The 16,709-nt window shown below is 43.3% G+C and overlaps 1 protein-coding gene across 2 annotated transcripts in view; it reads left to right on the plus strand.

Moving 5' to 3' along the window:
- The window catches only part of LOC145390872 (protein amalgam-like), a 468,170-nt gene that overhangs the window by 110,657 nt on the left and 340,804 nt on the right, over positions 1 to 16,709 (plus strand). The gene's annotated exons all lie outside the window — the stretch shown is intronic.

The following is a 16,709-nucleotide window of genomic DNA, read 5'->3' on the forward strand; positions in this document are numbered from 1 at the left end:
GCCCTGTCCCCCGCCATTTCACTGCCCTGCTCCCAACTCACACCCCCCCTCTCTCATATACCTCTCCACTCCATCCCTCCATCTCATCCTCGGCCTCCCCCTCCCTCTTCCCCCCTCCACCTCACTCACACTCTCTTCGTCAGTCTTTCACCCTCCATCCACTCCATATGGCCAAACCACCTCAGTGTGTTCCTCATAACGCTTCCTATCACATCCACATCCACACCACAACGCTCCTTTATATCCTCATTCGTCAGCCTGTCTCTCCACGTGACTCCATAGGCTCCTCTTAAATAACTCATTTCCACTGCTCTCACTCTTGACTTATGTCCTTCCAACAATGTCCAAGCTTCACTTCCGTATGTTAGAGTTGGTATCACAATACTGTCATGTAGTAACTTTTTCACTTCCATGCTCACTTCCCTGTTTCTTATCACTGCTTTCAAGGAACCAGCAACCTTTCTTCCCTGCTGTACCCTTTCAAGCACTTCACCCTCCAAACCTCCTTCCTTACTCATCACACTACCCAAATACTTAAACGTACTCACATTTTCCAATTCCTCACCATCCAACCTCGCTGTACATTCACTAACTTCACCTCTCTCAAAGACCATCACTTTACTCTTCCCTACATTCACCTTTAGATTCCGTTTCTTACACACTCTCCCAAACTCATCCACCAAGCCTTGCAGCTCCCCTTCGTCTTCACTCAACAACACAGTATCATCTGCAAACAACAGTACAGGGAGTTTCCAAACACTATCCTCTCTCACCAGGGCCACTCCAACATCCACTACGTCATTTTTCGAATAATTGAAAAAAAAACAAAAAAACATTCTTCTCGTCCAGATTGAAGTGATATGTGCTAATTCAGTTTTGTTACGTAAATGATAGTAGTTGTAGTAGTAATGATGATGATGGTGATAGTTGTAGTAGTAGTAGTAGTAATTATAGTGGTAGTATCAGTAATAATAATAATAATAATAATAATAATAATAATAATAATAATACAGTAGCATACCAGATAATTTCAACACTACAACAACCACTGCCGAAGCTACTGTTACTACGATACTGGCCTCTCTCTCTCTCTCTCTTTCTCTGACACACACACACACACACACACACACACACACACACACACACACACACACACACACACACACACACACACACACACACGACCACCACACATACAGTATTACCGGGAATATTACAACATAAATCCCACACATTCCCCCCCTCCTCCCTTCCACTTACCCCCTCACCCCCCCTCTCTCCCACTCCCTCTCTATAATGTATGGGGATTATTTGAAGCTGGCCTAGGATTACTCTGGCATTACTGGTAGGGGGATTAGGGATTTATTCATGCATTCAGTTATTTAGTTATTGAGCGTGTGTTGGCTTGCTGTCCGGGAATTTTCAGTATGATGATCAGTAATTAGGTAGGCAGGCAGGGAAGTAGGTAGGTAAGGAGGTAGGTAGGTTGGTTGGTTGGTTGGTAACGTAGGTAGATAGGTAAGTAGGTAAGGAGATAGGTAGTTAGGTAGGTAGGTAAGGAGGTAGGTATGTTGGTAAGTAGGTAGGTAGGTTATTAGGTAGTCAGGTAGGTTTGTAAGTAGGTAAGTAGCCAGGTAGGTAGGTAGATAATTTTTAAGGTGTGAAAATTGATAAGGTATTTTCACATTAAAATAAGTGACAGGAGATTGATAAAAATATATATAGATTTTTATAAGTGCATTTGAATTAATAAGATTTTTGTAAATTAGTGTAAATGTAGATTAATAATTGTAAATAGATGAACACAAAGCCACTGATGTATTGAAAGGTTTGTAATTGTAAAATAAAATAAAACACAAGGCAGAGTGTGTGTATATTTAATGAGTTTGTAAATTAAGAAGTGTGTATAAAAGGTAAAAGAGTGTGCAGTTGGTAATTCTCTCTCTCTCTCTCTCTCTCTCTCTCTCTCTCTCTCTCTCTCTCTCTCTCTCACGTATTACATGTTCTCTCCCTCTTTACAGGTATGTGCTCAGGTGTCCTCTCTTCTCATTTTACAGGTATGTGGAGTTCAGGTATTGGTATAATTCTCTCTTTTCCTCTTTTCAGTCCTCTTTTCTTGTTCCTCTTTTCCTTTTACAATTCTTCTCACCTCTATCTTCACTTCCTTGTTCCGTAATTTCTTCTTCTTCATTCTCTCTCTCTCTCTCTCTCTCTCTCTCTCTCTCTCTCTCTCTCTCTCTCTCTCTCTCTCTCTCTCTCTCCTTCCCCCTCTCCCTCCTTCTCCTTTTCCACTCCTTTACCCTTCCACCTCTCCTCTCTTAACTATACTTCTTCGTCTCCCTCTTCCCCTCTCCCCTTTCTTCCTCCCCTCCCTCTCTATATCCCCTCTCCACTTTCCCTCTCCCTCACTCTCCCCTCGCCTTTCCTTCTTTCCTATTTCAGCCTCTCTCCCCATTCTCAGTTATCCCCTTTCCTCTTCCTCATTTTCTCCTTTCCCGTCCTCCTCTCCCTCTTATTCTCTCCCTAGTCTTTCTTCCCCTCCTCTCCCCTCATTCCCTCTTCTCCCCTTCCACCTGTCTCCCCCTCTTCCTTCTTCCCCTCTCTCTTCCTTCCAACCCTCCCTCCCTCTCTCCCTCCCTCCCATTCCCTCTCCCTTCCTTCTCACCCTCTCTCCCTCCCCTCCTCTCCCCGTAGCTAGTCTCCCCAACAACAGTAAGTAAAGAGCAAAAATGCCCGGCTAATTCCAGTAATGTTTGGCATTTTTGACTCCTAAAAAAGAATTTAATGTTGGCCCAGGCATGTTGTCGAAATGTACTTAGTGTGTGTTTGTGTGCTGTGTGTGTGTGTGTGTGTGTGTGTGTGTGTGTGGATGTTTGTGTTTGGGGGGATTGTGTGTTTGAGGGGAGGGGGAATGTGTGTTTGTGTGTGTGTGTGTGTGTGTGTGTGAGAGAGAGAGAGAGAGGGAGAGAGAGAGAGAGGAGGTCGTAGAGAGGGGAAAAAGAATGAGAGATGGAAGCAATAGAAATGAAATAGTGGAAACAAGGGGTGGGTGTGAGAGATACAAGGCCGAGAGAGAGAGAGAGAGAGAGAGAGAGAGAGAGAGAGAGAGAGGTGAATACTGAGATAGAGGAATGTAAGTGTTAATATATGAGAGAGAGAATACACGTAAAGCAAGAATTTAATGTTCATGCACACAGAAAATAGATAGATAGTAATAGATGTCAATACGAGGATATACAAGTTGATTATAGGGGGACCAGAGAGATAGACAAGTTGATAGATAGATAGGTACACATACATACACACGTACACAGATATATGTAGATAGATAGATTGGTACACACACATATACACACATACATACACAGATATAGGTAGATAAATTAATAGGTATATAAACAGATGGAAAGGTTAATACATACATGCATATACAGATAGATACATAAATAGATAGACAGATAGATACAAACATGCATAGAAACCGTAGAAGTCCAAGATGCAGAATAGATGGATAGATTAACACTAAAAAAAAAAAAAAGAAAAAAGACCAGAATAACGAAAGAGAAAAAAAACAAAAAAAAAATCCAATAACCTGAGGGAGAGAGACAAGGGAAGGAGAAAAAGTCACACAAATAAAAGAGGAGAGAAAAAATAACAGAAATGGAGGACGAGGAGGAGGGAAGGGAGAGGAGGAGGAGGAGGAGGAGGAGGGAAGGAGAGGAGAAATGGAAGAGATACAGAAAACGGGGGGAGGGTGAAAAAATGTTATCGAAGGAAAATATTGGGGGTGACTGTTGTAAAAGATATATATTATAGATGTTGGTTTGATCTCTCTCTCTCTCTCTCTCTCTCTCTCTCTCTCTCTCTCTCTCTCTCTCATTGTCTACCTTTCTGCATCCACCCTCTCCCTCTCACTTACTCTTCCATTAACTCTCTCTCTCTCTCTCTCTCATTGTCTACCTTTCTGCATCCACCCTCTCCCTCTCACTCACTGTTCCATTAACTCTCTCTCTCTCTCTCTCTCTCTCTCTCTCTCTCTCTCTCTCGGTGAAATAGATTGCTCCATGTTAGAACAAACACACGAGACAGACAACAAACACACCAACAACAAAAACAAACACACACACACACACACACACACACACATGACTTCACCACCCCTTGCTCTCTCTCTCTCTCTCTCTCATTTGCGTTTGCATTTTCTTATGTGTTCTGTTCTCCTTCTCCTCCTCCTCCTCCTCCTTCTCCTCCTCTTCCCTCTCTTTCCTCACTCCCTTCCCTATCGCTTTTCCTCTTCCTTCCTGCTCCCTCCTCTCCTCTTCTTCCATTTTCCTCTCCCCCCCTCTCTTCTCCCTCCTTATCTTCCCCTCCCCTCCCCTCCCCTCCCCTCTCCACCCCTCCCCTCCCCCCCTTTAAAGGCAGAACATAATTATTCTGTTTTGGTATAACGCGTCCCCCCCCCCCTCCTTCCTCTTCTCTCTCGCTCCCCTCTCTCTTCCCTTCTCTTCCCTCTTCTTCTTCTTCCTCTTTTCTCCGTCTTCTTACTCTCGTCTCCCCTCTTTCTCTCTTCTTCCCTCCTTTTCCCTCTTCTTATTTGCTTCCTCTCTGCTTTTCTCTGTTCCTTCCTCTTCTTCCCTCCCCACCCTCTCCCCTCGTCCTTCCTCTTTCCTTTCCCCTCCTTCTTCTTTCCTTCCCGTCTTCCATCCTTTCTCCTTTCCACTTTTCCTTCCTCTTTTCCTTCCTCTCTTCTTTCCTCTCGTCCTTTCCTTCTCTCCTCACCCTCTCCCCTCTTCCTTCCTCTCTCCCCTCGTCTCCCCTCTTTCCCCTTCTGAGTCTCTTCCGTTCAGCGTTTTCCCCTCCCCTTGTTGTCTTGTTTTGGTACATAGTATTTTGCGCCATTTTGAACCCATGCCTTCTCTCCTATCCTCTTCCCTCCCTTCCTCTTCCTTCCCCTCCTCTTCCCTCCCCTCCTCTTCCCTCCCTTCCTCTTCCCTCTCATCATCTTCCCTCCCCTTCTCTTCCCTCCCCTCCTCTTCCCTCCCCGTCACTTCCATCCCCTTCTCTTCCATCCCATCCTCTTCCCTCCCTTCGTCTTAACTTCCATCTTCTTCCCTCCCCTCCTCTTCCCTCTCATCCTCTTCCCTCCGTCAACTCCTTCCTTACAACCTCTCCGTTCTCACTGCCTTCCTTCCGCTCCTTTTCCTCTCCATATGCTCCCTTTTCTTCCCTTCCTCTCCCTCCCCCTCAATTCCATTCCCTCCATTCTCCTCTCCTCCCGCTCCTCCTCCATTCCTTCTCTTCCTTTCTCTTTCTCATCTCCCCACCCTCTCCCTCCCATTCCCTCTTCCCTTCACCTCCTTACTTTCCGTACTGCTTCCCTCCCCTCCCCTCCCTTCCATTCCCTCTTCACTCCTTTCCACTTCGTTTCCCCTTCTTTCCTTCATTCATTTATCTGCCTTTCATCTTCTTCCTTCATTTCTTCTCTTCCTCATTCTCCATTTTCATCCATTCTCCTTCCTTTACTCTGTATTTTTCCTTCTTCATTTTCCTTCTTGTCCTGTTATTTCTTAAGTGTTTCATCTTTTTCCTTCTTAATTTTCCCACCTTCCCTCCAAATTCAGTACTTTCATTTCTTCTCTCATCTTCGTTTCCTCCTTTATCTAGTTTCCTCCTTCCTCCCCTCCTTCTTCCTCTCCTGCTTTCTCTCCTTCCTACCCTCCTCCTTTCCCCCTCCGTCATTCTCTTCTTCCTCCCCTTCTCCTTTCCTCCTCCTTCTTTCTCTCCTTCCTCCCCTCCTCCTTTCTCTCCTTCCTCCCCTCCTTCTTTCCCCCTCCTTCTTCCTCTCCTTCTTCCCTTCCTTCTTTCTCTCCTTTCCTTCATTCTTCCCCTCCTCCTTCCGCTTACTTTCTTATTATTTCCTCCTTCCTTCTCTCTCTCCTTTTTTTTCATGTTTTCCTTCTCATCAAACTCTTCTCTTAAGTTTCCTCTTGTTTATTTATCTTGACTCTCTCTCTCTCTCTCTCTCTCTCTCTCTCTCTCATCATTACCTTTGTCTTCCTTGCAGTTTCCTTTTCCCCTTTCAGTTATTAGTAATCTAGAGAGGGAGAGAGAGAGAGAGAAATGGGAAATAGGAAAGAAAAGTCTGGTAGAAAAGAGAGAAAAAATATAAAAAGAGCAAAGAAAAAGAGTAACATAGGAGGAGGTATCTTTTAGGACGAAAAATAAATAAAACAGAGAGAGAGAGAAAGAGAGAGAGAGAGAGGGGAAGGGAGGGGGAGGCTGTGGGACTCCGGTGATGGGAAATAGCGAGTGAGATGAAAGATAGGAACGTAGGAAATGAGAGAGAGAGAGAGAGAGAGAGAGAGAGAGAGAGAGAGAGAGAGAGAAGAAATAAGATAGAAATAATATTGATACAAAACAACGAGAGAGAGAGAGAGAGAGAGAGAGAGGCGGTGATAGAAAATGAGCTGAGGGTGACAGACAGGCCTTCATTCCCGCTATCCCATCTCTCTCTCTCTCTCTGTCATATCACCAAACTTTACACGGATGCTTCGTGTGTGCGTGCGTGTGTGTGTGTGTGTGTGTGTGTGTGTGTGTGTGTGTGTGTGTGTGTGTGTGTGTGTGCGCGCCATACATTGAAGAGTTATTGGTCGGAGTGTGGTATTATTATTATTATTATTATTGTTATTTGTATTACCGTCATTAATGTTACTCTGTGCTGTTATTATTATTATTATTATTATTATTATTATTATTATATTGTTATTTTAATTAATACTACTGTGGCTACTGCATATTTAAACGCAATTATAAAATCAAATTACCTAATGATGTAATTATGAAGATGGGGGAATTGCATTATTAAAGGGGAAGTGACGAGGATCTGAGAGTAAATCCCGTGATGTTAATAATGATAATAATGATGATGATGATAGTAGTAGTAGTAGTAGCAGCAGCAGTTGTAGTAGCAGGAGCAGTAATAATAATAATAATAATAATAATAATAAAATCAGAAGAACAGGTAAAAAAGATCCCATAAGGTAACCACGGCAACAATACTACCCCTAAATGGACGACCACAGGGGTGACTTAAATCTTTTCCCCGCAATGCCCGCACGTAAACACCGCCGTGGAAGACAGACACAGCCGTATATAAGACACTATCCCCCCACCCACCCCTCCACCCACACGCCTCCCCACCCAAACCCCCCAACCCGCCCACCTACTCGCTCAACCCCTCCCCTCCGCACCAACCCACGGCATATATTAAACAGTACCCCTCGCCCCCCACCCCCACACAAGTCCCCTAGCCTACCCCACCCACCCACCCACTCCTGAACCACCATTTCTGTCCCCCCCCCTCCTAAAAATTTCTGTGATTGCTGGGATTTTTTTTTTTGGGGGGGGAGGGGATTTTTATCTGGAAAATTTGGGGGGTATTTTTTATATCTTTTTTGGGGGGTTGGGGTGGGTATTTTTTCATAGGTATTTATTTTTAGTTGGGGAAATTTTAGGTATGGTATATAATTTTTGATTTGTTTTTTCCACTATATTGGTGTTTTTTTTTTTTCTCCACTGTATTGATATTCCTTTTTATCTGAGTGGCTCTTACTGAATTAATATCTTTTTTACGTTTTTAAAAGCGTTATTTATTGGGTGTTAGATTTCCTGCTCGCTTTCACTGGCCATTTTAAGTAATTTTCGTCACCTGTTTCCGCGTCAGAACAGGAAAGTGTCGAGAATACGCATACGGAATAGGAAAAAATGGTTGAAATGGGTATATGTGAAGGAAAATGTCGGGAAAATGCAACTACGGGACAGGAAAAATACATATACTATAAAGAGCTGAAAGAATGTCGAAAATACTCATACAAAAAAAAAAATAAATAAATAAATACGTACACGGGGTGCAAAAGTTGTCAGAAATTAGGTATACAGACGAGGAAAAAATGTGGAAAATACGCATGTAAAAGGAAAATGTTTAAAAGAATACGGCTACGGAACAGGAAATTTCGAAAAAAAAAACTCACACTGGACGGGAAAAACTTGAAGGGAAATACTTACACGGAGCAGGAAAATCGTCGGGAAAATACGCATACAGAACGAAAAAATAAATGTTGAAAAAATGCGTACGAGTTTTCTGAGCAGGAGAAATACGTATACAGAATAGGAAAAAAATGTTTAGAAAATACGCATGCGGAACAGGAAAAATGTTGAAAATACGCACACGGAACAGGAAAAAAATGTCGATAATACGTACACGGAACAGGAAAAATGTCGAAAATACGCACACGGAACAGGAAAAATGTCGAAAATACGCACACGGAACAGGAAAAGAAGTAGGAAAAATACGCACACGGAACAGGAAAAGAAGTAGGAAAAATACGCACATGGAACAGGAAAAATGTCGAAAATACGCACAGGGAACAGGAAGAAGTAGGAAAAATACGCACACGGAACAAGAACAGGAAAACACGCATAAAGAACAAACACACAAGCAGATCTGGGGGAAAAAAAAAATCTTGGACATACGCACACGAAACTGAAAAAAAATATATATGCCGATGGTGGGGAAGGAATACACGTCCATGCGGGGAAAAGTCCCTGAGAGCGGGGGAAAGCGGGGAATTAATTGGCCCGAAGCTGGGACTCTGGCGGGGAAAATAACAAGACTAGGGGAGGAATTTTCACCCCTCTTAATACGCGAAAATCCCTATAGGCTGGTTCTGGGTGGGGGAAATTCTGTTTTTTTGGGGAAAATTTGTCAGTTCTGTTTTCTGATGTTTTGGTGTGTGTTTTTTTTTCATTTATTTATTTATTAGTTTTTTTTTCCTTTTCGGAAAATATGTGGGTGATTTTTTTTTTGGTTGATGTTTTTATTTTCATTTATTTTTGTGTTTTATTTTGGGGAATAGGGATTTTCAGGAAAGATCTGGGGAATTTTTAGGGAGTCTCTAGGGGGTATTTTCAGGGAGGGAGGGGAATTTTCAGCGCTTGGAGGGGAAATTATCAGTGAGTGATGGGGAAATTTCGGTAAATGGCGGGGGGAGGGGAGAACTTTCCGATTAGGGGAGGAAGAGGAGGAGGGGAGAAAGGGGAGGGAGGAGGAGGGGAGGGGGGGAAACTTTCAAGCAGGACGACAGGGAAATTTCCGAAGTTTGGCGGGGGAAAATAAAAGTGGGGGAGGCTGTATATTTCCCCGCCCGTAAGTTGGGGTAATAACTTGTGTTTTGGGGGGATATGTGCACGAGAGAGAGAGAGAGAGAGAGAGAGAGAGAGAGAGGTGGTAGAGGGATATATGGAAAGATGGTTGATATTTGGACAGATAGATTGATATATGAAGAGAGAGAGAGAGAGAGAGGGGGGGGGAATAGGAAGAGAGGATGTACTGCGATGAGGATAGATGTAGGGAGATTTAAGGGATAGAGAGAGAGAGAGTGCCACCACTACAGAAATCACTACTACCTCTAACTTTATTACCATCACCACAACTACCACAATCACCTCAGCAGCCACAGTAACCACCGCTACCACAACAAAAACCACATCTACCACAATTCCTAGAACAACCACAACTACTACCACCACCACAAAAACCACAGCTACCATCATCATTACTACTACTACCACACCACACTGCAGAAACCACCATTACCACAACTACCACCACAGCAACCACAACTACCACACCAAAATGGACTCGGCCGCTTGAGATCAGTAAGTCATTATAATTTACCGGAATGGTCTCTCTCTCTCTCTCTCTCTCTCTCTCTCTCTCTCTCTTTACATGCATTCATTTCTATCTCCTCTCTCACCCTTCTTCCTTGTATCTCTCTCTCTCTCTCTCCATGCATTCATTTCTATCTCCTTTCCCATCCTTCTTACTTCCTCTCTCTCTCTCTCTCTCTCTCTCTCTCTCTCTCTCCATGCATTCATTTCTATCTCCTTTCCCATCCTTCTTACTTCTCTCTCTCTCTCTCTCTCTCTCTCTCTCTCTCTCTCTCTCTCTCTCTCTCTCTCTCTCTCTCTCTCTCCATGCATTCATTTCTATCTCCTTTCCCATCCTTCTTACTTCCTCTCTCTTTCTCTCTCTCTCTCTTTCATTTAACTTTTCTCTTTTCGTTCCTTTCTGTTGTATTTTTATGTTTTCTTCTCTTCCTGTCATAACTCTCTCTCTCTCTCTCTCTCTCTCTCTCTCTCTCTCTCTCTCTCTCTCTCTCTCTCTACCAGAAATGAGAGAGGATTTCCACTAAAGAGAAGGATTAGGCGGGAAAAATTATAGTTGTTGATGCTGTGCTTGTGTTTGTAGTAATAGTTGTGGTAGTTGTAGTAGTGGTGGTAGGAGGAGGAAGTCTAGTAGTAGTAATAGTAGTTGCAGTGTGTTTGTGTGTGTGTGTGTGTGTGTGTGTGTGTGTGTGTGTGTGTTTTAATGAAAGACTCAAATTGTGTGAATCAGTGAATAAGAGTTGACTGAATAAATGAATAACTCAAAGAATAAGCCATATAATGTATAAATTCCTGAATGAAAGCTGGCTGAATGAATGACTACATGATGATGATATTTTTGAATGAATGAAAACTGAAATGAATGGCTTACTGAGCTATTAAATGAATGAACGAAGGATGAAATGAATAATGAATAGATAGTTACAATTTATTTTACATCTAAGGTTCATGGCAACTATAATTCATGGTCTTTCTTAGAAGGTTAAAAAAAAAAAAAAAAAGCAGTAACACTCTATACTCATATTCGAGTGAAAGGTGGGTGCTGTGAAATAATGTTTTAAGAGAGAGAGAGAGGGAGGGAGGGAGGGGGGAAAAGGGGAGAAAGGATATGAGGTGAAAGGGAGGGAGTTAAGGAGGGAGGAAGGAAGGAGACAAGGAGGAAACGATGGAAGAGGAGGGAGGGGATGAAATGAGGCAGAAAGAGGGTAGGGGAAGGAGAGAGAGAGAGAGAGAGAGAGAGAGAGCGGGAGGGAGGAGGAAATGAGGCAAGACAGAACGAGAGAAGGGAAGGAAGGAAAGAAGGAAATGGGAGGGAGGGAGGAAATAAGGCTTGAGAAAACGAGAGAGAGAGAGAGAGAGAGAGAGAGAGAGAGAGAGAGAGCGGGAGGGAGGGAGCGAGAGGGAGTGTGGAGATTGATAAGAAAGTGAGAGGAAGCAAGAGCGATAGAGATAAGAAGAGAGGAGGAGGAGGAGGAAGAGAACAAATAGGGAGATAGGAGAAGAGAAAAGAGTAAAGGAAGGAATGGAGAGAGAGAGAGAGAGAGAGAGAGGAGGAAGAGTTAGTGGGTGTGTGAAGCGAGGCGAGAAGAGGAGGAGAGGAAGAGGCTGAGAGAGAGAGAGAGAGAGAGAGTCCATTGTTGTGGTAATGTGTTGTGGTGGAGGGATTTGCCGGCACCTGTTCAAACTATTACTGCTAAAACTGCTGTATTTCTCCACAAAGATGGCCTCAAGATGGTTTACTACTACTACTATCATCACAACCACCTCCACCACTATTACTACTTCTATTACCACCACTCCTACCACCACCACCACCACCACCACTGCTACTACTACTACTACTACTACTGCTACTACTCCCACTTCCACTCCCACCACCACCACCACATCTCTCTACCACATCTTGATAATCTTCTTATGCTTATTTTTGGAGGTGTAAGAATTCCAGGCAACTTCAGACTTAATTAAACTGCCGGCTGGTGTAACTCTTGACACTTTCTCAAGAGGCTGTGACAAGGATAGGACGAGTGAGTGAGTGAGAAAAAGAGAGAGAGAGAGAGAGAGAGAGAGAGAGAGAGAGAGAGAGGTGGAATGTGGGATTGTTTAAGGTCGACTTTGGATGGATGAGTTTAATGACTCGTATTCTCATCAATTAAGGAAGCCCCCTAACACCTTTTCCTAAGCGATTTATTTTGCTTTTTACGCCTTAAGATCCTGAATTGCATAAATCCTTCCTATAGTGCCATGGTGTGTGTAAATAATGTACAAAAGGATATTTACCATCCTTACCCAAAACTAAATCGCTAATGAAGAGGTGTTAGGGAGCCTTCGACTAGAAAACGGGCCTAAAGAGAGAGAGAGAGAGAGAGAGAGAGAGAGAGAGAGAGAGAGAGAGAGCAGCTCAGTTCCTGGAAAAATAAAAAGAAAAAATGAAAAAAAAAAAGAAATCAAGTCAAAGATCATTTTATATTGAGACGCGAGGATTAAGTTTGCTGCATAGATAGATAAAAATAGATATACCGGATAGATAGATAGAGTCCCTGCGTGTTACATAGATAAAATAGATAAGTCCTTCCGTGGTACTTTGATAGATAAAATTGAGTAGATAGATGTAGAGTCTATTGGGTAGTGTCCATGGTAATAGTGATAGGAAGCAGTGATGAAACTACTACTACTGCTGCTGCTTCTACTACTACTACTACTGCTACCACTACTACTGCCTCGTCATTAACACCACTACCACTAACATCTTCACTTCTGCTACCACCACCACCACTACCACCACAACTTCCACCACTACCACCATTAATACCCATCTTGACTATCATTTATATACTGAAGCCGTGTGCAGCGACAAGATAAGAGTACACACACACACACACACACACACACACACACACACACACACACACACACACACACACACACACACACGTACGTAAGTATCAGGGCATAAACACAGGTGCACACACTCACTCAGAGGCTTAAGTAAACTTTATAAACGCACAGACAGATACACATGCACACGCACATGCACTCAAAGGCTTAGGTAAAGTCTACACACGCGTACACATACACACACACAGAAACGCACACACTTGAACCAAACAGTCTGGCTCAATACACAGGAAATTGAAACACACAGGGACCATAGACTTACACACAAACGCACACGAAAGCACACGCACGCATGTTCACTCATACGCACATGATTACGTACACGCACACACGTTCACGCTTACGCACATGATCACGTACACGCACACACATAAGATAGTAAACACATGTACAAAGAGGGTTCTGTGTACACATTTACACCTACCACATAGCCACACCAATATGTACACATGTCCACGTACATACGGGCACATACACAACCACGGACATACACAACCACATACGCACATGGTGTCGAAGACACACATACACACAAAACGTACGTACTTAGTTACTTACATAGTCACATAATCACGTACATAGTCACGTACCTACTTAATAAGGTATACACGTGAAGGAAGGCCTACATAGTCAAACGCACATGGCCGGAAACGCACATAAATCTTCTAACATTAACATCGACAGTCATGTACACGGAATGTCATCTGCGTACATAAATAATAGCTACAGAGGGTCATGTATGTACGCCACACACACACACACACACACACACACACACACACACACACACACACACACACACACACACACACATACTCAGTTACTTACATAGTCACATAATCACGTACATAGTCACGTACCTACTTAATAAGGTATACACGTGAAGGAAGGCCTACGTAGGTCAAACGCACGTGGCCGGAAACGCACATAAATCTTCTAACATTAACATCGACAGTCATGTACACGGAATGTCATCTGCGTACATAAATAATAGCGTACAGAGGGTCATGTACGCCACACACACACACACACGAAGTCACATACGGCATTCTCTCTCTCTCTCTCTCTCTCTCTCTCTCTCTCTCTCTCTCTCTCTCACACACACACACACACACACACACACACACACACACAGCCAGCCACATACACAAACCCAACCCAACACATCCCCCACACACACACACAGCGCCACGTACGTACACACGTACACGGACTAATCCCACCATCGGTCTACGTACGGTGGTCTCCCTCACTGAAAAACAAGGACAACAAACAAACACACTGGACGGATGGTGGTAGTTGTGGTAGTGATGGTAGTGGGTGGTTGCTGTGGTGGTGGTGGTGGGTGGTTGTGATAATGATGGTGGTAGTTGTGGTAGATGGTGATAGTGGTTGTGAAAGTGATGGTGGTGGTAGTGGTTGTCAGTGGTGGTGGTAGTTGTGGTAGATGGTGGTAGTGGTTGTGTCAGTGGGTGGTGGTAGTTGTGGCTGGGGATAGCAGTGGTGATATTGGTAGTGATTGTGAAAGTGATGGTGGTAATTTTGGTTGGTGGTGATGGTGGTAGTTGTGGTTAATGATGATGATAGTGGTAGTGGTTCTGATAGTGATGATGGTAGTTGTGGTAGACGGTGGTAGTGGTTTTGTCAGAGGCTGGTGGTTGAAGGTGGTGATTGTAGTGGTTGTGAAGGTGATGGTGGTTGTGATGGTGATGGCGGTAGTGGTTCAGTCGATGGTGGTAGTTGTGGTTGGTGGTGGTGATAGTGGTAGTTGTGGTTGATGGTGGTGATAGTGGTACTTGCTGTTCTTTTGTCAGTGAGGATAATTGCGGTAGTGGTGATGGATTTTGTGTCTGACGGAAAGTTAAAAGGGAGGAGAATGATGGTGGTAGTTGTGGTGATTGTGGTGGTGGTGGTGGTCGTTGTTGTGGTAGCAACGGTAATGATTTTGGTTGTATTAGGATTAGTGGCGATGGTGGTAGTAGTAGTAGTAATCATAATAGTGATGATAATGATTGTAATTGTAGTAATTGTGGTAGTAATTGTAATAGTAGCAGCAGCAGCAGTAGTAGCTGTAGTAGTAGTAGTAGTGGTGATAGTAGTAGTAGTAGTAGTAGTATTGTGGTCCTGGTAGCAGTCATGCTGGTAGTAATAGTGGTAGTAATTGTGGTAGTTGTGGTAGAGAAAGCTTATACTCCTACCACAGACAACAGAGCCAATTCCCATGTACTGTCTCTCTCCCTCTTTTTTTTTTTTCTTTCTTTTTTTAGGGCGGTCTGGTCTAATTGTCCTTTCCGTCTGTCTGTTTCTTTACCCCCTCTCATCTCTCTCTCTCTCTCTCTCTCTCTCTCTCTCTCTCTCTCTCTCTCTCTCTCTCTCTCTCTCAAGAAACAGATTACCAAGAAAAAAACATTAATGGTTCCTTTATTGCTCCTGTCTTTGTCATTTTCTTTGCCACATCTGTCTTCTTTGATCCCTCCTTACCCACTTCCTTCCCTCCTTCCTTCCTTCCTTCCCTTTTTCCTTCCTTCCCTCCTTCCTTCCTTCCTTCCTTCCTTCCCTCCCCCCTCATTCCTTCCTTCCTTCCCTCCCCCTCATTCCTTCCTTCCTTCCTTCCCTCCCCCCTCATTCCATCCTTCCTTCCCCCCTCCTTCCTTCCTTCCTTCCTTCCCTTCCCCTCATTCCTTCCTTCCTTCCCTCCTAATACAACATCTTTGGCCCCTTCCTCCTTTTGTCCTTTCTTCACATCTTTGTTTCCTAGTTTCTTATTCCTTTCTTCAACTTTCTTTGTTTCTTTGTCTCTTCTTTGTTTTCTTTTTCCCACCTTCTCCCTTAATTCCTTTCATTCATTCATTTATTTGTGTGTTTGTTTCTCTTTTCTTCCTTTGTTTGTTCCTTTGTTTCCTCTTCTCTTCCTCAATTCTTTTTCTTCTCTTTCTCTTTTCACAGGATTTCTCTGTCTTCTTTATTTCTGTCTACCATTTTCTTATTGATTTTATTTTCTCTTTCCTTCCTGCTGCCCTTCTTTCTCTCGCTTTGTAGAGATATGGAGAGAGAGAGAGAGAGAAAGAGAGAGAGAGAGAGAGAGAGAGAGAGAGAGAGAGAGAGAGAGAGAGAGAGAGAGAGTAGGGAGACTATAGAGAAAAGATAAAGACTGATAAAGGGAAGGTTGACATACACTGAGAGAGAGAGAGAGAGAGAGAGAGAGAGAGAGAGAGAGGCAGCCAATTATAGAAACACGAGGGGAAAGAAAAGAAAGAAAAAGGGAGAGGGGATGGAGAAAAACGATGGTAAGGGGGGTAAGAAAAATGGGAAAAAGAGAAAAAGTAAAGAAGAATGAGATAGGCAACAGGATGGACGGGAGAGAAAATAAAAAAGTAAGAAAAACAAATAGACAAGGTGAGAGAGAGAGAGAGAGAGAGAGAGAGAGAGAGAGAGAGGGAAGAGTGAGAAATGAAAACATGTAAAGGGAGACAGAGTGACAGAAGATTGAGAGAGAGAGAGAGAGAGAGAGAATCATACAAAGAAAGGAAGATTGATATAGAGCGTAATGATAGATGAGAAAGACTGGGAACCAAGACAAACAGTAATAATAAAGAGAGAGAGAGAGAGAGAGAGAGAGAATATTTAGAGAAGAAACTGACAAAGAAAAATAAAAAAATGAGTAACAAAGAAAAGGGAAATAAAATAATGTTTGAGCGACAGAAAAAGGTGAGAGAGAGAGAGAGAGAGAATAAGGTTCAGAATGAAGAGAAACGTGACACACAGAAACAAAGCAAACAACTGCTATAAAAAGTGAGAGAGAGAGAGTAAGAGATGAGAGAGAGGGAGAGGAAGAAAATATGGAGAGTACAAACAGAGAGAGAAAATAAGGAGGGAGGTGACGATGTTGGAGAGAGAGAGAGAGAGAGAGAGGAAACGAGCGTGAGAAAGACGGGAGGACAGGATAAGAGGAAATGCTGAGGGAAGCAGAAAGAGAACTAGTAAAAAGAAACGGACGGGAGGAAACGGCTGCCTAAGAGAGAGAGAGAGAGAGAGAGAAAGAGAGAGAGAGGAGGAGGGAAGGAGAAGAAGAAAGGAACTGAGGG

The sequence above is a fragment of the Coenobita brevimanus genome, chromosome 1 (assembly GCF_032717465.1).
Source record: "Coenobita brevimanus isolate Jiangsu-jjx chromosome 1, ASM3271746v2, whole genome shotgun sequence".
In the NCBI taxonomy this organism is placed as follows: domain Eukaryota; kingdom Metazoa; phylum Arthropoda; class Malacostraca; order Decapoda; family Coenobitidae; genus Coenobita; species Coenobita brevimanus.